This window comes from Gopherus flavomarginatus, assembly GCF_025201925.1.
Source record: "Gopherus flavomarginatus isolate rGopFla2 chromosome 13 unlocalized genomic scaffold, rGopFla2.mat.asm SUPER_13_unloc_3, whole genome shotgun sequence".
NCBI classification, from domain to species: Eukaryota; Metazoa; Chordata; order Testudines; family Testudinidae; genus Gopherus; species Gopherus flavomarginatus.
In genome coordinates this window covers 3236853-3260589 of record NW_026114611.1, presented here as the reverse complement: position 1 = coordinate 3260589, position 23737 = coordinate 3236853, and the positions used below count along the sequence as shown (strand labels likewise).

General features: G+C 50.6%; 2 long non-coding RNA genes and 3 other non-coding genes across 5 annotated transcripts in view; 2 read left to right on the top strand and 3 right to left on the bottom strand.

Annotated features, from left to right (window-relative positions):
* LOC127041584 (uncharacterized) overlaps positions 1–23737 on the bottom strand; it is a 102569-nt gene that overhangs the window by 62323 nt on the left and 16509 nt on the right. The gene's annotated exons all lie outside the window — the stretch shown is intronic.
* LOC127041590 (uncharacterized) overlaps positions 1–23737 on the bottom strand; it is a 49062-nt gene that overhangs the window by 16871 nt on the left and 8454 nt on the right. The window lies entirely within an intron of this gene.
* On the top strand, positions 14627–14700 carry TRNAT-UGU (transfer RNA threonine (anticodon UGU)). The gene has a single exon. It is a non-coding gene; the product is annotated as a tRNA-Thr (tRNA).
* Positions 16762–16834, bottom strand: TRNAK-UUU (transfer RNA lysine (anticodon UUU)). Its single transcript has one exon. It is a non-coding gene; the product is annotated as a tRNA-Lys (tRNA).
* Positions 19903–19984, top strand: TRNAS-AGA (transfer RNA serine (anticodon AGA)). The gene has a single exon. It is a non-coding gene; the product is annotated as a tRNA-Ser (tRNA).

The window sequence follows — 23737 nt, the reverse complement described above, 5'->3', positions numbered from 1 at the left end:
TTCTTGTTGTTCCCCTTGGCAGTATGAAGCCACTTTAGTGCAGCATGGTCAGTTTGTAGTTGGAACCGCCGTCCCCAAACATATGGGCGTAGCTTTTCCAGGGCGTACACAATGGCATAGCATTCCTTTTCACTGACTGACCAGTGACTTTCCCTCTCAGACAGTTTCTTGCTGAGAAACACGACAGGATGGAAGTTGTGATCTGTTGCTTCCTGCATGAGCACTGCTCCTATACCACGCTCAGATGCATCTGTGGTTACTAGGAATGGCTTGTCAAAGTCCGGGGCCCTGAGCACAGGGTCAGACATGAGCGCTGCCTTAAGTTGGGTAAAGGCCTTTTGACACTCATCAGTCCACTTAACTGCATTTGGCTGGGTCTTTTTGGTCAGGTCGGTCAGTGGGGCAGCGATTTGGCTGTAGTGTGGTACAAATCGCCTGTAGTATCCGGCCAAGCCTAAGAAGGATTGGACCTGTTTTTTTGACCTTGGGACAGGCCACTTTTGGATAGCATCCACCTTGGCCTGTAGGGGGTTTATGGTTCCTCGACCCACCTGGTGCCCCAGGTAAGTCACTCTGTTTTGGCCTATTTGACACTTTTTGGCCTTCACAGTTAGTCCTGCCTGTCTGATGCGCTCAAAGACATTTTCCAGGTGTAGTAGGTGTTCGGGCCAGGAGTCTGAAAAAATGGCCACATCATCGAGGTAGGCAACTGCAAATTCTCCCAGTCCAGCTAGTAGACCATCTACCAGCCTCTGGAAGGTGGCGGGTGCATTTCGAAGGCCGAAAGGAAGGACATTGAATTCATACACCCCCGCATGGGTGACGAATGCTGACCTCTCCTTGGCAGGTTCATCAAGCGGTACTTGCCAGTACCCCTTGGTTAAGTCTATTGTAGAGATGAACTGGGCACGTCCCAACTTCTCCAATAGCTCATCGGTACGTGGCATTGGATAGTTGTCCGGACGAGTTACAGCATTTAGCTTACGGTAGTCCACGCAAAAGCGTATTTCCCCATCTGGTTTGGGTACCAGAACCACTGGAGATGCCCAGGCACTGGTAGATGAGCGGATTATACCCATCTGTAGCATGTTCTGGATCTCCCGTTCTATAGCAGCTTGGGCATGAGGAGACACTCGGTAGGGTGGGGTTCTGATTGGGTGAGCATTACCTGTATCAATGGAGTGGTATGCCCGTTCAGTCCGTCCTGGGGTGGCTGAGAACAATGGGGCGAAGCTAGTGCACAGCTCCTTGATTTGTTGCCGCTGCAGACGTTCCAGGGTGGTTGAGAGGTTCACCTCTTCCACGCCACCGTCTTTTTTCCCGTCGTAGTAGACACCGTCAGGCCACTCAGCATCATCTCCCTGGACTGTAAACTGACAAACCTGTAAATCTCTGGAATAGAAAGGCTTGAGAGAATTAACATGGTACACTTTAGGCTTTAGTGAGGAATTGGGAAATGCTATGAGGTAGTTTACAGCTCCCAGGCGCTCTTGGACCGTGAATGGCCCTTCCCATGATGCTTCCATCTTATGGGCCTGTTGCGCCTTCAAGACCATAACCTGGTCTCCTACCTTGAAGGAACGTTCTCTGGCATGTCTGTCATACCAGGCCTTTTGCTCTTCTTGAGCATCCTTTAGGTTCTCTCTAGCAAGGGCTAAAGAGTGTCGGAGGGTGCTTTGTAGGTTGCTTACAAAGTCCAGAATGTTAGTTCCCGGAGAAGGCGTAAACCCCTCCCATTGCTGCTTCACCAACTGTAATGGCCCCTTAACCTCGTGACCATACACAAGTTCAAATGGTGAAAACCCTAAACTGGGATGTGGTACAGCCCTGTAGGCAAACAGCAACTGCTGCAACACTAGGTCCCAATTATTGGAGAATTCGTTGATGAATTTACGTATCATGGCCCCCAAAGTTCCATTGAACCTTTCCACCAGGCCATTGGTTTGAGGGTGGTACGGGGTGGCAACCAAGTGATTCACCCCATGAGTTTCCCACAGTTTTTCCATGGTCCCTGCCAGGAAATTAGACCCTGAATCTGTAAGGATGTCAGAGGGCCAACCTACCCTGGCAAAGATGTCTGTTAGGGCCAGGCACACAGTGTTAGCCCTGGTGTTGCCTAGAGCTACTGCTTCTGGCCATCGGGTAGCAAAGTCCACTAAAGTTAGTACGTACTGCTTTCCTCTGGGTGTCTTTTTTGGGAAAGGACCCAGAATATCCACAGCTACTCGCTGAAATGGGACCTCAATTATGGGGAGTGGCTGGAGGGGGGCCTTGACCTGGTCTTGAGGCTTTCCCACTCTTTGGCATACCTCACAAGACCGGACATACTTGGCAACGTCCTTGCCCATCCCCTCCCAGTGGAAGGACTTCCCCAACCGGTCCTTGGTTCTGTTCACCCCAGCATGGCCACTGGGATGATCATGGGCTAAGCTTAAGAGCTTCCCCCGGTACTTAGTTGGAACCACCAACTGTTTTTGCGGCTGCCATTCTTCCCGGTGTCCACCAGAAAGAATTTCCTTGTATAAAAGTCCTTGGTCTATAACAAACCGGGATCGATTAGAAGAGCTGAGAGGCGGTGGGGTGCTCCGTGCCGCCGCCCAAGCTTTCTGAAGGCTGTCATCTGCTTCCTGCTCAGTCTGGAACTGTTCCCTTGAGGCTGGGGTCACCAGTTCTTCCTCAGACTGTGGACTTGGGCTTGGTCCCTCTGGAAGCGATGTAGGTGATGGGGTTGTTTCCATTGCTGGTGAACCGCTCTCCGCTGGTGCACCTGAGGGTATTTCAGGCTCTGGCTGAGCCTTTTGGGTATGGCTGTCTGTTGCTTCTGCCAGTTGTGGCTCGCTGGCGCCCACTGGCGTTGAGTTTGAAGATGGGGTTGCAATCGCTGGTGCTGGTTGCTGTTCCAGTTCCGGGCCTGGGACTGGAGGTGCTGTGGCTGTTTCAGTGGTTGGCATGGAATCCGGGTCCACTACCTCTGTCTGGGTCTCTGGTAACACAGACGGGGCCTCTGTGGACGGCTCAGGAACAGGAATGGGTCTGGAAGCTTGCCTGGTTTGGCTACGTGTAACCATTCCCACTCTCTTGGCCCGCCTCACCTGGTTGGCCAAGTCTTCCCCCAGTAGCATGGGGATAGGATAATTGTCATAGACTGCAAAAGTCCACATTCCTGACCAGCCTTTGTACTGGACAGGCAGTTGAGCTGTAGGCAAGTCTACAGCTTGTGACATGAAGCGGTAAATTGTAACTTTGGCCTTTGGGTTGATGAATTTGGGGTCAACGAAGGATTGGTGGATAGCTGACACTTGTGCCCCCGTGTCTCTCCACGCAGTAACCTTCTTTCCGCCCACTCTCAAATTTTCCCTTCGCTCCAAGGGTATTTGAGAGGCATCCGGGCCTGGGGATCTTTGGTGTGATGGTGGTGTAATGAATTGCACTCGCATGGTGTTCTTGGGACACGTGGCCTTGATATGTCCCAGTTCATTACACTTAAAGCATCTTCCATCTGATGGGTCACTGGGCCGAGGTGAGTTACTGGAGACTGGTGAGGTTGAAGGGTAGGGTATCTGTGGCTTTACTTGGGTGGTATGTGGGGTCTTTGGCTGTCCTCGGTTGTAGGGTTTATGGTCTGTGTGCCCCCTGGGGTAATCGTTCCCCTTGACAGTAGCTTTCTTGCTTTCTGCCAGTTCCATCCATTTGGCTCCAATCTCCCCCGCCTCAGCGATATCTTTGGGATTTCCATCTTGTATGTACTGTGTGATGTCTTCAGGAACACCATCCAAGAACTGCTCCATTTGTATGAGGAGGTTCAGTTCTTCCAAGGTTTGAATGTTGTTTCCTGTTATCCAGGCCTCATAGTTTTTTGCAATGCAGTAGGCGTGTTTGGGAAATGACACCTCGGGTTTCCACTTTTGGGTTCTGAAGCGCCGACGGGCATGATCTGGAGTTATCCCCATTCGGTATCTGGCCTTGGTTTGAAAAAGTTTATAGTCATTCATTTGCAGCTTAGGCATTTCAGCTGCCACCTCTGCTAAAGGTCCACTGAGCTGTGACCTCAATTCTACCATGTACTGGTCTTCGGGGATGTTGTACCCAAGACAGGCTCTTTCAAAATTTTCCAAGAAGGCCTCGGTGTCATCACCTGCCTTGTAGGTGGGAAATTTCCTGTGCTGTGGAGCAATAATGGGCGCCGGGTTGTTAGGGTTGGCTGGCACATGCAGCCCAGCTTTTGCCAACTCCAGTTCATGTTTTCTCTGTTTTTCCTTCTCTTCATTCTCTTTTTGTTGTTTTTCCATTTCTTTTTGGTGCTTTTCCATTTCTCGGCGGTGGGCCAACTCTTCTTCTTCTTGTTTCTTTCGGTGGGCGAACTCTTCTTCTTCTAGTTTTCTTTTGTGTGCTGCCTCTTGGGCTGCCTGTTCTCTTTGGAAGGCTGCCAGTTTGATGCTTTCTTCCTTTTCTTTCATCTCCATCTCTTTTTGTTTTATTTCCAGTTCCTGTTTGTGTTTTTCCATCTCTCGCCTGTGTTCAGCTTCTTTGATTTGTTCTTCGGCCTCGATTTTTGCCTTAGAAGTCATGGTTCCTGTTTTCTTGTGTTGGGGTGCCCTCCGGTGTTTATCTTCTGAACTGCAGGTTCTCTGTTGCCTCCTGGAGTCTGCCTAGCAACAGTGCCTTTTTTCCCTTTCTCTCTCTAGCTAATGTTCAATGAAGGGAAACCAGAAAAACCACTTTATTTGCATGCATATAAGTGCTGGTACTTGCCTCCTAATGGGAGGGCTATTGCATGACAAAAGACCCTTAACAGTTTGGTAATGGCTTCTTGCTTATTATGCAAGCCACAAACTGCCAGAGAGAGCAGAAAAAAAAATTCTCTCTGGTTCCCTTTTAAAACCAACTGTTTCTCTCTCTGCTAAAAAGCCCTTAGCAGAGAAAAGAAAAATAAAATATTTCCACTGGCTTCTGGATTCTGTCTATATCCCACCGCTGCCACCATGACATAACCTTAGTCCCAGATTTGGACCTTAGCATCCAAAATATGGGGGTTAGCATGAAAACCTCCAAGCTTAGTTACCAGCTTGGACCTGGTACCTGCTGCCACCACCCAAAAAATTAGAGTGTTTTGGGGCACTCTGGTCCCCCTGAAAAACCTTCCCTGGGGACCCCAAGACCCAAATCCCTTGAGTCTCACAACAAAGGGAAATAATCCTTTTTCCCTTCCCCCCTCCAGTTGCTCCTGGAGAGATACACAGACACAAGCTCTGTGAAACTACACAGAGAGACTCCCCCTCTCTGTTCCCAATCCTGGAAACAAAAAGTACTTTCCTATTCCCCCAGAGGGAATGCAAAGTCAGGCTAGCAATCCAACACACAGATCTCCCCGATTTCTTCCTCCCACCAATTCCCTGGTGAGTACAGACTCAATTTCCCTGAAGTAAAGAAAAACTTCAACAGGTCTTAAAAGAAAGCTTTATATAAAAAGAAAGAAAAATAAGTACAAATGTCTCTCTCTGTATTAAGATGATACAATACAGGGTCAATTGCTTAAAAGAATATTGAATAAACAGCCTTATTCAAAAAGAATACAAATCAAAGCACTTCAGCACTTATATTCATGCAAATACCAAAGAAAAGAAACCATTAATTAATAATAACCAATAACCAATAACCATTAATAAGAATAATTAACCCTTAGCTATCTGTTTATGACAACAGGCTACAGAAAAAGCACCAGCAAAGGCTGTATGAACTGACATCCCCACACAGAGAGTGACTCGTATACATGGCTCTGTGCCCCAGGCACTGACAGGGGAGCGCAGGGCTCACACCCCTGGGGTGTATGGATAATTCTCAGGTACAAGGAGACGGTTGCCAGCCCCCTGCAGTCCCCGGGTGTTGGGACAGGCAGCTGTTTCCAGATCAGACACTCGGGGCCCACAAGTGACCTGCTGCCCGACACCAGCTCCTGGATTTGCCTGTTGGGCAGGAGACCTCCCAGCCCCTCCCCCACTCTACCCCCTAACCTCCACTCCCCTCTCCGAGCTGGCAGAGAACCCAGGAGTCTTGGCTCCCAGCCCTGCCCCTTCCCCACTCTAACCCCTAGCCCCCCCTCCCCGAGCTGGGGGAGAACCCAGGAGTCCTGGCTCCCAGCCCTGCCCCTCCCCCACTCTAACCCCTAGCCCCGCTTCCCCGAGCTGGGGGAGAACCCAGGAGTCCTGGCTCCCAGCCCTGCCCCTCCCCCACTCTAACCCTAGCCCCCCCTCCCCGAGCTGGGGGAGAACCCAGGAGTCCTGGCTCCCAGCCCTGCCCCTGCCCCAGCCCCACTCTAACCCCTAGCCCCCCGCCCTCGACCTGGGGGAGAACCCAGGAGTCTTGGCTCACAGCCCTGCGTCTCCCCCACTCTTAACCCCTAGCCCCCCCTTCCCCGAGCTGGAGGGAGAACCCAGGAGTCCTGGCTCCCAGCCCTGCCCCTCCCCCACTCTAACCCCTAGCCCCCCCCTTCCTCGAGCTGGGGGAGAACCCAGGAGTCCTGGCTCCCAGCCCTGCCCCTCCCCCACTCTAACCCCTAGCCCCCCCCTTCCCCGAGCTGGGGGAGAACCCAGGAGTCCTGGCTCCCAGCCCTGCCCACCCCCGTGTTTCCATAGGGCTCCACCCAACGCCCCCCCCCCCCCCCCGAGTGGGGCAGCCCCGCGGGGCACATCCGGGCGGCACAGACGAGCCCAGGGGAGGAGCAGGCGCCCGGCAGCCCCCACCGCACTGGGGGGCGCCGCGCTGCGGGGGGCGGGGCCAGGCCGAGACCCCGGGACACGAGAGTTCGCGTCAGGAGCCGGAGCTTGGGGAGGGCGGGGCGGGAGGTGTCCGATTGACCCAGGGACCCGCCCTCTCCTGGGCTCGAGAGGACGGAAGCGCCCCGGGGCAGGCTGGGAGTTGTAGTTCCTGGCTCGTCTCAGAGCGGAAGTGACGAACGGTTGCTAGGCAACGCGCCCCCTCCCGGAGCACACTGGGAAGCGTAGTTCTCCCTCTCAAGCGCGGCCTATATTGGAGGAGGGGCCGTAGCTCGTCAGTTCGCCGCGCCCCTCCCCGCTCCCTGATTGGCGGAGAGAGCGCGGGCCAGAGACTCGGCGCGTGGGGTGCGGGCCTGGTTCCCTCGCCCCGAGGCTTCGCTGCCCCCGCCCCCCCGGGGTGGGCAAGGCTGGGGACCAGGACTCCTGGGTTCTCCCCTCACATGTGGGAGGGGAGTGGAGGATCCACAAGATCATGGGGCACTTTAAGCACTGGGCAGGCAGAGAACGGGACCCAGCACCCCCTACTTTTTACAGGGATTAAAAAGGGGCAAAGGGGGGCAAATCAGAGGAGGGGGTGGCCAGGGTCTGAGCAGGGGGTGAAAATTGACTGGTCAGGGGGTCAAGCAGCTGGAGGCAGAGTTAGGAGAGGGACTGAAGGGCAAAGTCAGGGAGGGGGGGAGGAGCCGGAGTTAAGCCCAGAGGGAGGCACTACCAGAGGGTTAAACCCTGGCACAGGCAGGGGCAGAGGGGTAACAGTTACCCGGGGGGCTGAGACTCCAGTGTTTGCAAACATGAGTGGGGGGAGCAGAGGGCTTTTTTACTTCCCCTCTCACAGGCAGCACCTCTCAGCATGGGCTTCCCAGGGCTGGGCTCTTAAAGGCACAGGCATCCCACTGCCTAGACATTGCAGCTCCTCTCTGATGTAACCTACTCAGGTGCTGCAGTAGGAGACTCAATTCAGTGAAACTGGGCATTCCCTATACGCCCCCTAGTCAGGGGGTTGTGCATCCCCTTCCCTGAATTTCCCCAACACCCCTTCCCTCAGTGGTCAGCTAGTTACATGCAACGTTGCCAATGTTGTCATTGGTTGCAAATTTGAATGGAAATTGAAATGTTAACACACACTTTAAAAGCAGATACAACGTATGAAAAGTACTTGTACCTGAGAAAGTAAAATAGGTTTGGAAAGTCTGGACAAAGCCGGGTTTCCTCACCCAGCTGTTGCGTTTGCTGACAATGTCGGTGTATTGGCTTCGGCAGTGTTGGCCAACCTTAGAATTTCAAATGATGATTTGTAAGCGAGGTGTGAACGAGCTCTCCCCTGGCAGCTACTGATGACCAGGGTTGGGAGGAGGCTTTGGGACCAGACTGTATTTACATGAACTCACCTACTCTGCTGAGGTATCCAGCAGACAGAGCTGGGCTGCCTCTGCTCTAGGTGCCCAGAGGAGGGAAGGTGTGTGGGGCTCCAGCCTGGGACTCTTCCTCCCTCCTGCCAAGCCCTGACTATTAATCCCAGCCCTGGCACTCCTTTCTTCAAGCGCCATGTGGGCCAGAGGAAACGTATGGTAGGAAGCACAAGAGCCAAGCCTGTGGACAGCAGGTGAAGGAGCAAGAATCCTAACCATCAGCAGGGCCGGCTTTAGGCCGATTTGCCTGATTCCTGGGAATCGGGCCCCGCGCCTAAGAGGGCCCCACGCTTTAGGCGCCTTTTAAATTTTTTTTTACTTACCCCGGCTGCAGTCTGCTCTGGGGTTTCCATGGCCCCGTTCCCCTGACCAAAGCGCCGGCGGGAGCGTGGCTGCCCCACAGCCCTGCTCTCTCAGCTGGAGCTCTGGCCGGAGCACTGAAAGCTCCGCGGCCCCAGCTGGAGCTCTGGCCCGAGCACCTCAAGCCCCGTGGCCCCATCTGGACCTCCGGCCAGAGCGCGACAAGTCCCGTGCCCCCGGTTGGAGCTCCAGGCCCTTTAAATAGCCCCCAGAGCCCTGGGGTAGCAGGGGGCTCTGGGAGCTATTTAAAGGGCTAGGGCTCCAGCTGCCTCTGCCACCCCATCCTTTAAATAGCTGCCGGAGCTCCGCCGCCCCCATGCATTCCCCAGGGCTCCCACAGCTATTTAAAAGGTCTGGGGCGGGGTAGAAGCAGGAGAGCCCCAGGCCCTTTAAATAGCCCCCAGAGCCCTGGGATAGCGGGGGGCTTGACAGCTATTTAAAGGGCCAGGGCTCCTGCTGCCTCTGCTGCACCCCCTGCCCTGCCCGCACCAGCCCCACCCCCCGCTGCCTGCAGCCAGCTCTGCACCCCCTGCCCACAGCCAGCCCCACCAAACCCCCTGCCTTCTCTCCAGCCAACCCTTGCCATACACCCCTGCCCGCACCAGCCCTGCACTGTCCGCCCTGCCCTGTCTCCAGCCAACCCCTGCTGCACCCCCCTACCTGACGCCAGCCAGTCCCATACTCCTGTCTCCAGCCCTGCCAACCCCTGCTGCACCACCCTGAGGCCCTGCCTGAAGCCAGCCCGCCCCACACTCCCCTGTCTCCAGCCAGCCCTGCACCCCTTGCCCTGCCTGCAGCCAGACCCTACCTCCAGTCAGCCCCTGCTCTGCTTTTAACCAGCCCCATGTCCACTGCCACTCTGCAATTCCCAGGCCATTAACCTGCACACTTGCTTCAATGAGGGGGGCAGGAAGCAGCGGGGACCCACACATGTGCACACCCCCAGGGAGTGGCGGGGACCCACACATGTGAAACAGCAGTCGTTAATAACCAATCAACAGCATATATGATGCAATGTACATAATAAACAATTTTATTATTTATATAGTTATGGAAAGTAAATAGTACATGGAAGGCTTTTTTTTTACACTTTTTTCTTTTTAAGTTATCCCTGCCAGGGCCCTGCAGAAAGTGTTTGAATTGGGCCCTGCACTTCCTAAAGCCAGCCCTGACCATCAGCATAGCAAGTTCTAGAGCCCTAATCCATTGTGGACACCCTAGCCAAAGATGTGGCTCTTGGAGGTGTGAGTCACCCCAACAGGAGGGGAAAGATTCATTCTTACACACCTAGAAACAGGGAAGTTGAGCAGTGGGGCTTTACCATAAGGTCTCACTGAGATTTGAACTCAGATTACAAGATTCAGAGTCCTGAGTGCTGCCCATTACACCATGGGACCAGCTTAGGCTGCCTTCTCTGCACATCGGTGACCCTCATGGGGCTGCTTGTGTAAGGGGGCTCTTGGCCCTTTACTAAAACTTAGTGCGTATGCGGGGGGGTTGGTTGGCTAGTTCCCAGCACCAACTCCAATAGGGTTCCCCTGTGCAGGTTCCAATCTTGCTCACAGCAAGGCCTGTGTTTTAGCCAGTATCTCACCTGGGCAATACCTCTCTGCAACCCACTCAGACACTCTCAGTTCTCTCCCCACCCCAAGTAAATCCTGTTCTGCTCCTTTCATAGAGATCCCTGGGACACCATCTCACACTGTGTCCCTGAGGTGTCAGGGAAACTCTCAGCACCTGAAGCCTCTGCCACTCACCTGGTGCCCCATATATCAGCCATAGCCCTGGTTCTGCTCCTCTCTCTACAGTGCGAAAGAAGCCAAGTCAGCGACTCCATGGGAGCTGTGGGGCTGCAGAATCAACAAAGAAAAAATAGATGCTCAGCGCCCACTGGCAGCCAGCTTCCCCGCCCGCCCACTACAGGCCTTGCTGACAAGCTCCTCCTCTTCCCCTTCAGCACCTTCCACTTGCCAGTGATCAGCTGTTCAGTGGGGTGCAGGAGCCGCTGGGTGGGGAGGGGAAGGAGCAGGGACGGGAAGAGGTGGGGGTGGGAGAGGAATGGGGCAGAAAGGTGCAGGATGGGAAGAGATGGGAAAGGGGTGCGGGGGGGTAGGGCAGGGCCTGGGGACAAAAGGAGGGATTTGTCCCGGACCCCAGACCCCTCTAGGGCCGGCCCTGAAGGGAAACGCTGACTATCACAGTAACAATAAAACTGACCAGCATTCCAGGGGAGACTGAGGGAGATCCACACTCATCAGGTCTCTTCTCTCCTGCATGGTGAGCCAGACACTGCTCTCTCCTGGCTCTCACTCTAGCAGCTGGACAAAAAGGAGCCATTTCCCCACAGGAAGTTCATTGAGTGCCCCTGTGGTGCTGGGGGAGCTGGCGCTGCTGCTGCCTGTGGGACTGGCAGGGGGGTTGATGTCTGCACAGACTCTCAGCTGCCAGGCCGGAGGGGGCACTTGGGACCTTACCAGACTGGCTCAGTGAAGATGCGGGGTTGACAAACCAATACAGATGCTCTCCAGAGCACGGAGCAGCATCCACCCATGCAGCCAGGCAATGAGCATTTCCTACAGCCTGGAGCTGAGGGGGAGGTGTCAGCTGCTGTTCCAGTTCCTGGGGGACAGACCCTGCCAGCCAACAGACACTTCTTACTCACCACAGCTAAGGGTGCCGGGTTCCTCCGGTGGGGGTGTGAAGCAGCCATTCGTTTTCCTGTCCTTTCTGTGTGCAACTGCTGACAAAAACATCCCAGACAGAGAAGCAACAGGCCCAAGTGCTATCATGGAACTGTTAAAGTAGCTCAGTCGGGCAAGCACTAGACTGAAAATCTGAAGGTCCTTGGTTCACTCCCAGGCTTTGACAGGCCCTGTGTGTGCAGGGAAGGCTTGTTTTCTGGGAGCACAGCAATGTCTGCACCCAAGATGAGTTCCTGAGCTTGGGCTCTGCAGTAGGAAAACACAGAATGAGCTTCTGCCCCTAGTTGGCCCACCTCACCTTTAATGATGAGAGCTGTCTTTCCCAATATGGTAGGAAGAAAGTGAGGCAGGGCAGCCCTCAGGAATGGTGCCAGAGGGCTGCTGGGCAGGGACTGGGGATGGAAGCTCCTCTGTGCAGCTGAGCAAGGGCAGTACCAGGGAAGGGGCATCTGTAAAAGTGACCCAACACACCTCTCCTCCTCTGGGCAACTAGAGCAGAGGCAGCTGGTGCTGACAGCTCCAAGGGAAGTCTTAAAAGCCACAGAGCAACTGAGGTCAGGCCTAGAGGAGGGCAGGACCATGCCTATGTGTGGCCTTCAGACAGGCACAAAAACACCCAGCCAGGCTGCTCCCTGCCATGCCAAACACCCACTGAAGGTCACCAGCATGCGGGGCAGCTGCTGATGTTCTGTGGCCAACATCACAAGATGGTAAGAAAGCAGGGCCAGCCCTTATATTGGGGCCTCTGACTGGTCCCACTCACGGTGCTCACTTTTGCAGTGGGGCAGGAGATTTTATCCCAAGAGGCTTTTCCTGAGCTGGCGAGAAGCAGAGAAACACCCAGGCTCCGAAAATGCTATGTAGCAAATACCCTCCAGCACAGGGACAGGCGCACACGCCGGCCCGGGCAGTCGCCCACTTTCTTTGGCAAGCCAGGAATGGCAAAGGCTAGACTGGAAGCACTTGGGGCTCATGCCCCCGCCTTTGTGACACCCAACTCCCAACTCCTTCCCGGGGCTCTAGCTGAAGCCAGAGCATTGGCCTGAGCAGCCAAGAAGAGGTTCCAACCCTGCAGGGAGCAGGACTTTCAGCACAAAGGTAAAACTGCAGAAAAACCACCACCAAGGGACTCAAACCCTCAATCTTTTGATCCACACTCAGATACCTTATCCATTAGGCCACATGAAGGGTTCCTAGGACTTTTTTTGCCTCTCTTTTGCCTACCTGCTTGCTCTTGTGGTGAATGGTGAAAATGGTCTAAACAAGCCCAGGTAGCTCAGTTGGTAAAACATCAGGCTTTTACTCTGAAGGGCCAGGTTTCAAGTCCTTGTCTGGGTACTCAGCTTTTTAGTTGCCTTGTGTGTCAGGAACCAAATGATTCCTGGTGCTGTCCACCAGCCACATGCTGATTCCCAGAAGCCATGGCCATTTCCTGGAAAGGTTCCTTTCCTCAGGAATCAGGAGAGAGGCCACATCCACAGGAACAGGTCTAGGACATGCAGTCTCTGGCTGGCAGGAAGCGCTGTGGGGCCAGGTGCTGAGAAAGCTCAGAGGGAGAGCAGCAGAGCTGAGGGGAGGAGAGACAGAGAAGCAATGAGTACAGAGGGCAAGTGTACAGGGGGTTCTGGTCTGGCTATTGTGGGGAACTTCCCTGGTTTATACATGACCCTGGTGCAATTGGCAAGAGAAAGGATCTCAGTCCCCACCCCCTTACCAGAGGCCTGCCTGACCCCAAGGACGTTCTTTCTACTCTCATGTGTGGCAGAGTCCTCGTAACCGCAACAAGGCTGGGCCCAGGAATCCTGCTGAAAAACCAATACTAGTCTGGTTGGGGAATTTGGTTTGAATGTATTATTAGGATTCTCTTCTGATTTCTGAATCAGTTCAGCTCAGTCTTTGTCCTCCAGGTGTGTTTCCAGCTGTTGAGTTATGGAGGAGAGAGGCCAAGTCATGGTGTCTCTACCCTTCTTTCATCGTTTCTTCCAGCTTGTTAGGAAGCTCCTTTGCTAGGATGTGAATCAAGCAGTGTCCATCCTCACAAGGCAGACTTGTACAAACCATATGATCATTATATGAGAGTGGTGAATATGGGGCTTCCAGGGTGCTGCTTTGAGCACAGCATGCCACACCTGGGCTTCCATTGCAATGGAGATGTACCCTTAGAGTCCATCTCTCCTGGGATAAAGATGGCAGCAGGGCTGGCCTGGCTCATCTGACTTGGGCTCATAGACGTAAAGCTGAGGGGCTAAAAACTGTGGTGCAGATATTTGTGTTCACACTGAAGCCTGGGTTCAAAAACCCTCACCCCTTGTGGGGCCTCAGAGGTTGGGCTCAAGCCCATATGTCTGCCCTGCAATTTCATAGAAGTTTGGAGGGAGTTTAGCAAGTGGAAATAGTAAAACTGCATTGAGGGGAGTGGACCACTGACCTATCAGCTCTTAACACCCAAACTTTTAGTAACTCTATTATCAGTGCCTGTGCGTGTAATTTAAACCATAGGTCCATCTGAATCTTGTCTTCTATCAGTAGCCAATGCCAGGTGCCCCAAAAGCCACTCCCCAAGGCACCACTGGGAGTTGAATCCAGGATCTCCTCTTTACAAAACAGGTACTTTAACCACTTAAGCTATGGTACCTGCTGTTACTTAAAGCACCGTGTCTGCCCACACCTGACTGTCTGGCAATCCCCACTGGGCCCTGACAAATGTTGCTCGTGTTTGGCTTCTGTAAAGCAGAAGAGCAGGTGAAGTTTTGCTCCCAAGGTGTGTGTGTGATTCTTTGGACAGATCTACACTACAAAATTAGGTTGGTGTAATTACGTTACTTAGGCTGGCAATGCAGTATATCAATCTAATCCCAGTGCAGATAGCGGCTCAGCTGTCAGAACTTTCTGGAACTATGAAAGGGGAGGGGCCCAGCCTCTGTAGCAGGAATGCAGGGCGGGTGAGTTCACAGTGGGCATTATGGGATACTGGTGGAGGCCAGTTGTGGTGATATAATGAACAGCAGCATTTACACTGACAATTTGTCACTTTAAGTTTGCTGCACAAAGCTCTAGGCCTCTCATCGAGGTGGTTTTATTTTGTCACCAAAACAGGGCAGTTTTGTTGCCAGACATGGCATTGCGGTGTGTGCACCAGCCAAAAGCTGCTGACCAAGGGAGTGTTGTGTGTTTTTCACACACCTGAGCAATACAATGATGCTGAAATAACTTTGTAGTGCAGACCTGGCCAAAGAATCACACACACACACACAGAGCTTGCAAGGAAAAGCTCACCTGCTTCTCTGCTTTGGAGAATCCAAACACAAGCAAAGCTTGTCAGGCCCCAGTGGGGATGGCAGGGAGACAGGTGTGGGCAGACACTGTGCTTCAATTACAGGTGGGCACCATGGCTTAGCTGGTTAAAACCCCTGTTTTGTAAGCAGGAGATCCTGGGTTCAACTCCCAGTGGTGCCTTGTTGATTAACTCTTGGGGCACCTGGTATTTGCTACTGCCAATGCCCAAAACACAGAGCTTGATGGGCTTTTGGTCCAGCCCAGTATGGCAGTTTAAATTATACTCACAGGCACTGATAACAGAATTACTGAAAGTTTGGGAGTTAAGAGCTGATAGGTCAGTGGTCCAGCCTGTCACAGATGAGCCCCTGCCTCTGGGACAGGGGCAGGTCTGGGCTCTCACACCAATTGCTCATTGTGGCTGTCAGAATCTGTGAGCAGCTCATTTAGTTTGCACCAAGGGTTGAGCAATGCTTCATGCACCGTGTGTGAGAATGAAAATCCTAAACCACCCTTTGAAATAACGAATGCAGCAGGACGTGTTATTGTCACTGCCCCAAAGCAGATAGACAATGGAGAAATGCCACTGAGTGCAGCGTATTACTCCACTGCCATTTTACCTTTTTTGCTTGCTAAACTCCCTCCCAACCTTGAGGGCTCCCAGAGCCCGATATTGAGCTTGAGCTGAGATGTCTACAGTGCAAATTTACCACCCCACGGCCAAAACCCTCAGGAGCCTGAGCTAGCACAGGACAGCCGTGGGTGTTTCATTGCAGTGTGGACATAACCGAGCATTATGTCTACACTGCCATTAACACACCCAAGTCACTATTCTCAAACCCTGAGTCAGTTGATTCAGGCTTGTGGGGCTTGTGCTGCAGGGTTGTAAAATTACAGTGTAGACACTTGAGCTTCAGCCCAGCCTCTGAGACCCCACAAGGAGTGAGGGTTTCCAAGCCTGGGCTCCAGTCTGAGCCCCAGGAGCCCAAATGAGATCATCCAGGTAAGCGGGATTTTATCACAGTATAGATGCCCTCTTAGGATATGTCTACATTGCAATGTAAGCCTAGGGTTAGCAGAAGTCATGTGAGCAGCCCCAACACATAAACATAAACCACGAGGAAAAGACCCACCCACAAATAAGCCGGGCAGTGTCCTTATCCCTACGGTTTGTAAGTCCAGCAACCAAAAGTCCTTAAATATGAGCTCCCCCGTTACTCCACTCACAGCTGTTGTCCTTAGTCAGTGCAAGCCCAGAGGTGTCTCTGTAGAGTTCACCTGCCATCCTGAGTGGAAAAGAGGGAAAATAAGAAGGCACTGTACATCGCTGTCTTGTCTAGGAACTCACTCATCCCTCCACTGCCACCCTGTCCTAAAGTTGATTTAACACCTAAATTTTAGTATTGGGACCCCAGCCCACTTGGTCCTGGAACCCTTGTCCCCTGCCTACCAAGTGCTATTGAATTGAGGGTGAGTCCTTCAATCGGGGTCTGCCAAGCACAGTTGTGCTGCCCTTGATTCACACAACAAGGATAACAACTCTTTCTTTCTCCTGTCCCAATAACAAGGAGACTGGGAATCCAACACGAGCCAAAAGTGATCATTTTGGCAAGCAATGCAACATATTTCCAACACACTGTAAAATCCACATGCAGATTCATACACGAAACCTTGCAAGAAAATCTTCCTGAGGGAGTCTGAAGCACCTGCTGCTGGAGGGAAGGAGGGAGCCGTGGTTTGGGATTGAGGGGCACTGGGAATAGGAGGGGCCTGTGCGTTGGGATTGAGGGGCACTGGAAATAGAAGGGGGCTGTGGGTTGGGATAGAGGAGAAGGGTGAAGAGGAGTAGGCTCTGGTTGGGAGTGAGGAGCAGTGTGCATATGAGGGGCAGTGGATTGGGACTGAGGATCACTGGGAGTAGAGGGGACATGGGTTTAGGCTGAAGAGCATCATCATTTGGGGATCCAGCAGGATAGAGGAAGGCCGCAGGTGATTCTAATTCCTTAGAGATATTCTGTTTTGTTTTCTGTGTGTGCATGTGCATGCAGGGGAGGAACATGCTGTGTGCCCAGAGGCCTTTATTCCTCCAGGCTGCAAGGACAGTGAGGATGTCAGGAAGTTGCCCCTTCAAACCCACACAGACAAAGGCCCTTCTTAGGAAAGGCACAGTCTTGAAGAGAAAAAGTAACACCAAAGAGGACATCAGAAGAACAATGTTTAAAGATATAGTGAGTAGTTTATTACCTGACCAGGGACTTGAACCCTGGACCATCAGATTAAAAGTCTGACACTCTACCAGCTGAGTTAGCCAGGCTCACAGTAAAAAAAGTACAAGTTATGCAGAGGAGAAACTGGTCAAGAAAAAGGGAACTGGATACAATATGGGAAACCTGCTGCTCTGTCTCTCTTCCCAGTCCTGGCCTGGCCTGGTATTAGTGCAGGTTAAAAAGACAGGGAAATATTGGCATCTACCAGCCTTTCATAGCTGTACAAGACTCAGGCACAGTACAGAGGTGCCCATCTGCAAGTGCCGAATGTTTGGATTGGCTAATGCAGCTTGTAGACGTGCAGGGCACACTGGGATATACAGCCAAGTATCCATCACATCATTATTTCAGAGGGATAATGATGGGAAGGTTCACAATTGACTCAGTAGTTGCATACAAAGGTGCATGTTTGGCAGTTACATTGGGAAATTCTGGCTCCTTCTCAGGCTCAGGTTGGCCACCGCGGTCTAGATGTAGAAGTTACAACATTGAAACTTGAAAGAGGGACCAATTTCCCCATCATTTCAAACCTTTACATCCAAACATGATGACTTTCTGAATGAGCCCTCCTCGCTCAGCCAGAAGATCTTGGGGTGGGTGTAGGAGTCACTGGGTAAAATTCTCTGGACTCTGTTCTGAATCAGGTCAGAGCAGAGGTACCTAGTGATCTAGTCTGGCTGTAAAATCTATATACACAAACCCAAATATGGTGTGAAATTAATCCTCAGGAATGGCTGTTCCCCACCCAGACCCAGCAAAGGGCTTTCCAAGGAAGGGGGCTTTTGAGGAAGGAAAGAAGAAAGATATCCTTCTCTTCCTGCAGGAACTGGGTTCTTCACTTTGGACAGAAAGGAGGGGAAGGAAATGGCCACATGTTGGCAGCAGAACTAAAGAAATGAAACACAACAGGCTTCTGTGCACATTGATTCTGCACATTGAACGAACCTGACTCCTGTATCATGAAAAGCCAAAAAGCCATTTCTTTGTACGACAGGGAGAAAAGAGTTCCAATCATTCCTGCCCATTTACTTTTGAATTATTTTACATTATAAAGAAAATTGTAACAAAATTAGTCTGAACTTGAGCAGCCTGTTATTAAAAGCCTGATCCCCAATTCAGTTCCAACTGCCCTGCAAGAAACACCCCCAGGTCCCTGCTCACCCCAGGAAGAGGAAAAAGAGAACCCCGCACTGGACACTGTCCTTGGCTCCAGGCTGCTGTCCCAGGGTGTGTGTGGGGACTGATTTTTTGCTGCTGAGGAGGGAGCCAGTAGAGGCCTCTGGTGCTCTGCTCCTAGCATCTGCCCAGCCCAGGCTGTCCTCTGCCCCAGCTGCTGCTCCCAGCCTGCTCTAGAGTCAAACAAGCAGGGCTCCCAGGGGAACAGAGGCTGGGACAGGGCAGCAGCCTGGGTTGGGCTGGGAAGATGCTAGGAGTTCTCGCTCCCTGAGAACTGGCCCGGCTCCCTCTCAATAGCAAACAAACCAATTCCACATCCCCTCCCCAGAAAAATCAGCCTGAAGCCAAGGGCAGCAGGGGACGATTGCCTTTCGTTCCCACCAAGGTAGGAGAGAACCTAGGGCCTTTCTAGCAGAGCTTATGGAACTGACGTGGGGAAACCAGCCTTTAATAACAGGCAGCTCAACTTGAAACTAAGTGTTTTTAATGATTTCTACAACATTAAATAACCCTTCAATTGTAGTGTCATCATCCATAAAATTGCTTCAGCCTTACAGGTTCTCAAGTACAAAACTAAACATCTCTTTAAATCCAAGGAAGTGGAGATCAGTCAATCTTCACAGTCATCCCACATAAAAGAATCATGTTGTGGTACATACTGGCCCCATCATGTGGCCATCGCCTTTTCCTCCTCTCTGTTAAAAGTTTTAGTATTTTGCACAGAAACTTTCTTCCCTCAGGAGAGACCTGGGAACCAGGGCTGCCAGCCAGACAAACACCTTTAAGAGGAAGTGTAATCTGTCAAAAAATGATCTCCCTCCTTCAGTTCAGTGACACTCTGAAATGTTACTTATCAGGGCAAAGCCGGAGGATTGAAAGCAGCTACATCAAGCCTCTGTGTAGCTAACAGGAATGAACACAAACACTCCCTTGTATCTGAAGAGATGTTTAGTTTTACCCTTGGTAACCTACAAGGCTAAAGGGAAAGATGATGGTGGTGTCAGATATAAAGAGTGAAACATAAAACAATCATCATAGTTATGCCCATAGCAACTGTAAATATTTCTAAATTCTTCTTATTATCATCAGTGTATTATTTTCTCTGTCATCTAGACATTGACTAGACCTTGACCAAGAAATCTGGATCTTGACAAAATAATCAGCTACCTCTCGTTAAGGTAGTGGACTTGACACCCACTCGGGTGTCTCCACGCAGGTTCAAGTATTAACAACAGTGGCACCTTACAGCCATAGCTTTTAATCAGGGCAATACATTGATACAAATTCCTGTTAAATCATTTCTCAGACAGAGTCCATCGCCCACATTCCTTAAGGCACTGGGCCACCATGTGGACGTTTCATTTCCCTCCTCAATTTCACACAGAGGCACAATTTCCTTTTCACAGATCCAATAACAGTAAAACCTCCCTGTGTCTCTTGTCTGAGCCAGGGCATTTGATTCCAGTGAACCCTTCTGTCCTGCAATGGCGATGGTCAGACTGAGGGGACGTGGTCACCTGCATCCCTGCCAGGGAGATATTGGCTCGGCTCTTTCCTTCTGCTGCTGTTGTTAGTCCATGAAACATCAGGGATGCAATGCAAGGCTGAGCTCACACACCGATCCCCTGAAACATTTCAGTGCCCCAGAGAAATCCTGCCCCCGGCTATTGGAATGATATGGTGGAGATTCGAATTGGAAAGGGACTGTCTGAATTGTCAGTGTGGGGAATGAACAACAATCTATAACAATGTTGTTAGCCACAAACACACTAATCATGCTCCAGCTGGAAGGGAAATGGGCAGGAACTCTTGCTGTTCACCATGGACACACTTACACTAATGCACAGCCGTGAGTGTGCTGGGGAAGCTGGTCTGAGCCATTTGAAGTGACAATTCTGTGAGAACAGAATTATCATATAGGGCAGCAGCTGTTCGTCAAGTAGTTGTGGCCGAGTGGTTAAGGCGATGGACTAGAAATCCATTGGGGTCTCCTCACGCAGGTTCGAATCCTGCCAACTACGGAAACATTAGTGTGTTGTCATTGCTGCTGTCTTAGTGCCTGACCATCCATGGAGCCAGATCTGGTCTCCCTTTGAGGCTGGCTGTGCTTAAAATACTGCTGTAGCATTGTGGAGTAGACAGCTGCTACAGTGAGGGGAGGGGTTTTCCATCCCTGTAATAGCTGCATTGGCAAAACAATCTTTCCTTTCATTTAGCACTATCTAACCATGGCTTAGGTCAGCTTAATTATACTGGTTCTGGGGGGTTTCACACCCTGAAAGACGTACTTGTTACAGGGTTTGTCCCATCACCCTCCCATTCCCTGGTCCTTCTCACGTAACCAGAGAGCAGCAATGCACGAAGCTCAAAGGTGCAAACAATTCAATGCTTATTGGGGTAAACTTCCAGCAAGCAATGATTCCAGTTTCCTTCCTCAGGATCCCCCTTCCCAGCTCTGACACCACAGAGGCTTGCCTGTGTCCCTGTTCCCCTTCCCTGTTCCTATTCCCTCCCCTTAGCAAAACATAATTCCAATTCCCCTACCCCAATTCCCATTCGCATTCCCCCCCTTACTTCCTGATTGACCGCAGACTATATAGTAAAACTTGAGTTCTGCTTAGCTCTATCTTAATCAATCATTTTACTGACCAATCCTAACATATTGTAACATAATTCTCTAACCAATTATAACCCACCACATTAATTGGTTTACGCAAAACAAATTAATTATACAGCAGACAGAAACAGTTACAGAACCAGACAGAGATTATACAGACACGTAATAGGAAAGTGGGAACTACCGTGACAGAACAACAAAAAAATGAGGATTTCACACCCCAGCTGTTGGTAAGTGAGTTGTTCCCAGACAGGATGCTATCATAGTAGAGGATGTGGGTGCTGGTTGCTTACCTGTCTGGCGCACAGGGCAGGATTGTGAGGTTCATCATTACTCTCTCAGAATGCCAGCACCCATCTTTTGTTCACTTAAAAAGCGAACAGGGAGATTCCAACACCGCAGAACTCATGGAGCTCCAGGAAACATGTAACTTTAGGTCCGGGTGAGTGTATCTAAAAATCAGCTGTGCTGTAGAAGGTCTCTAGGAGTTGAAAGAGATGTGCCATTGTGACCTCCCTAAAGAGTTCATCAACTATTAATGAAAACTAGGGTTGATAAGTCACCTTCTTTGTAGTATCAGGATGGTGGACTGGTCTAAAGTGCTAGTTATGTTTCTTTTTTTCCAATCCATTGGGTGTTCTGGCCTCTGCATGGAGACGTGGTTTCAAATCCCACTCCTGACATGACCATTTAATTCTATCTGCAGAAAATGGCCTCACTTTAATCTCCTTTGCAACAATAGAACACCATTTGCTTAGCTTTTTTATTCCAATAGTTGTGAGAGAAGCTCCAAACCAGGGGGAAACAGGGCCTGTTCTCTCGACCCATCAGTTTTTGTCTTCCTTCATTCCAAGACATTTCCTCAGATACATCCATATTTCCAACACTTTTATGAAACTTTAGAGTCATCATTTAATTGCCACACAACTGTACTGATGAAGTAAAGTGAAACACAATATTTTTTGGATATTCTTGCAGAAGAGTTTTGTTTTCTGACCTGGAATTGAACAGGGGCTACCTGAGGGGGACAATGCTACTCCCTTTTCTTTGCTCATCCAAAAAACATAAGTTTGTGGTGCCCTTTGTTTCTTTGTTTTTCAAACACCTGCCAGGGACAGCCTAGGGAGACTTGGTCCTGATTCTCAGAGTCCCTCCCTGCCCTACCTTTCTATATGATTCTGTTGTGTGGGTTTGCGCTGTGTCGTTGTTCCACGCTGAGCTGTTTTGCACAGTGTCACTTTGCACTCTGATGCATTGTTTCGTGTTGTATGATTTTGCACTGGCTTGTGTTGCACTGGTTTGAGCTGAGCTCTTTTACAGTGCGTCATTTTGCCCCGTGAGGCGTTCATTTGCATGGTGCTGAATTGTCGGGCTTTGCACTCCTACGTGTTGTCACTTTGTGCTGTGGAATGTCAGTTCACGCTGAATTGTTAGATGTTAGATTGGGGGGGTTCCACTTTTGTTGTTGTTTATATTGTATTGCGATGGCATCGAATTACAGAGTTGTAGGGCTGCAAGGGCCCTGGAGAGATCAGGAAATCCAGCCCTCACTTCTGAAGCAGAGCCAAGCAGAGACGATGCATTGGGGGCATGTGGGATCAAGTGCCCACAGCAGTCGGTCCAGGCAGGGAGCAGAAGGAGGGAACCAGAGCCAGAGCAGGTTGTCTATGGGACCAAGTATATGCAGAGTATCCTTGACAGAGGTTTGTTCAACCTGTTCTTAAAAGCCTCCTAGGATAGAGACTCCACAGACACCCTTGGGAGCCTATTCCAGAGCTTAACTACCCTCAGAATTAGAAAGCTGTTCCAAATATCTAACGTGAATCTCTCTGGCTGCAGATAAAGCCAATTACTTCTTGTCCTACCATCAGTGGACATGGAGACCAAATGATCATTGTCCTATTTATAAAGACCAAACTTTTCCTTCTGCAATCATCCGTTAACTGGTTATTATCCCCTCTTCTTGCCTGGGGTACAATGGAAGAGGAGAAAATACTCTCTTAACAGAGGATGCAAATGTCAGTTTGTTCTCTCTTCATGTTCTAGTGAAGCTCAGAGAGAAGAAGAAACATGACCTGCCAAAGAGCATAGAGAGTTTGTTTCATTTTGATCTGTGACTATTAGCAGAAGAGTGACACCTAAGGGCTGTTGCTACCACCCACCATGGGGCTTGAATTTATGATGGTGGGATTAAGAGCATCATGCTCTACCAACAGAGCTAGCTAGATTTAAAGTCAGTCAACTGCCCAATCGCCGTGTAGAAGGTGCCCTATAAGAACATAAGAACGGCCATACCGGGTCAGACCAAAGGTCCATCTAGCCCAGTATCTATTTACCAACAGTGGTCAATGCTGGGTGCCCCAGAGGGAGTGAAGCTAATAGGCAGTGATCAAGTGATCTCTCTACTGCCATCCATCTCCATCCTCTGATGAACAGAGGCTAGGGACACCATTTTTTGCCCTTCCTGGCTAATAGCCATTTATGGACCTAGCTACCATGAATTTATCCAGTTCCCTTTTAAACATTGTTATAGTCCCAGCCTTCACAACCTCCTCAGGTAAGGAGTTCCACAAGTTGACTGTGCACTGTGTGAAGAAGAACTTCCTTTTATTTGTTTTAAACCTGCTACCTATTAATTTAATTTGGTGGCCCTTAGGTCTCATATTATGGGATCAAGTAAATAACTTTTCCTTATTCACTTTCTCCACACCATTCGTGATTTTATATACCTCTATCATATTCCCTCTTAGTCTTCTCTTTTCCAAGCTGAAAATTTCTAGTCTCTTTAATCTCTCCTCATATGGGACCCATTCCAAACCCCTAATCATTTAGTTCCCCTTCTCTGAACCTTTTCTAATGCCAGTATATCTTTTTTGAAAAGAGGAGACCACATCCGTACACAGTATTCAAGATGTGGGTGTACCATGGATTTATATAAAGGCAGTAAGATATTCTCTATCTTAGTCTCCTTTTTTTAATGATTCCTAACATCCTGTTTGCTCTTTTGACTGCTGCTGCACTCTGCATGGTAGTCTTCAGAGAACTATCCATGATGACTCCAAGATCTCTTTCCTGATTATTTGTAGCTAAATTAGCCTCCATCATATTGTATGTATAGTTGAGGGTATTTTTTCCAGTGTGCATTACTTAACATTTA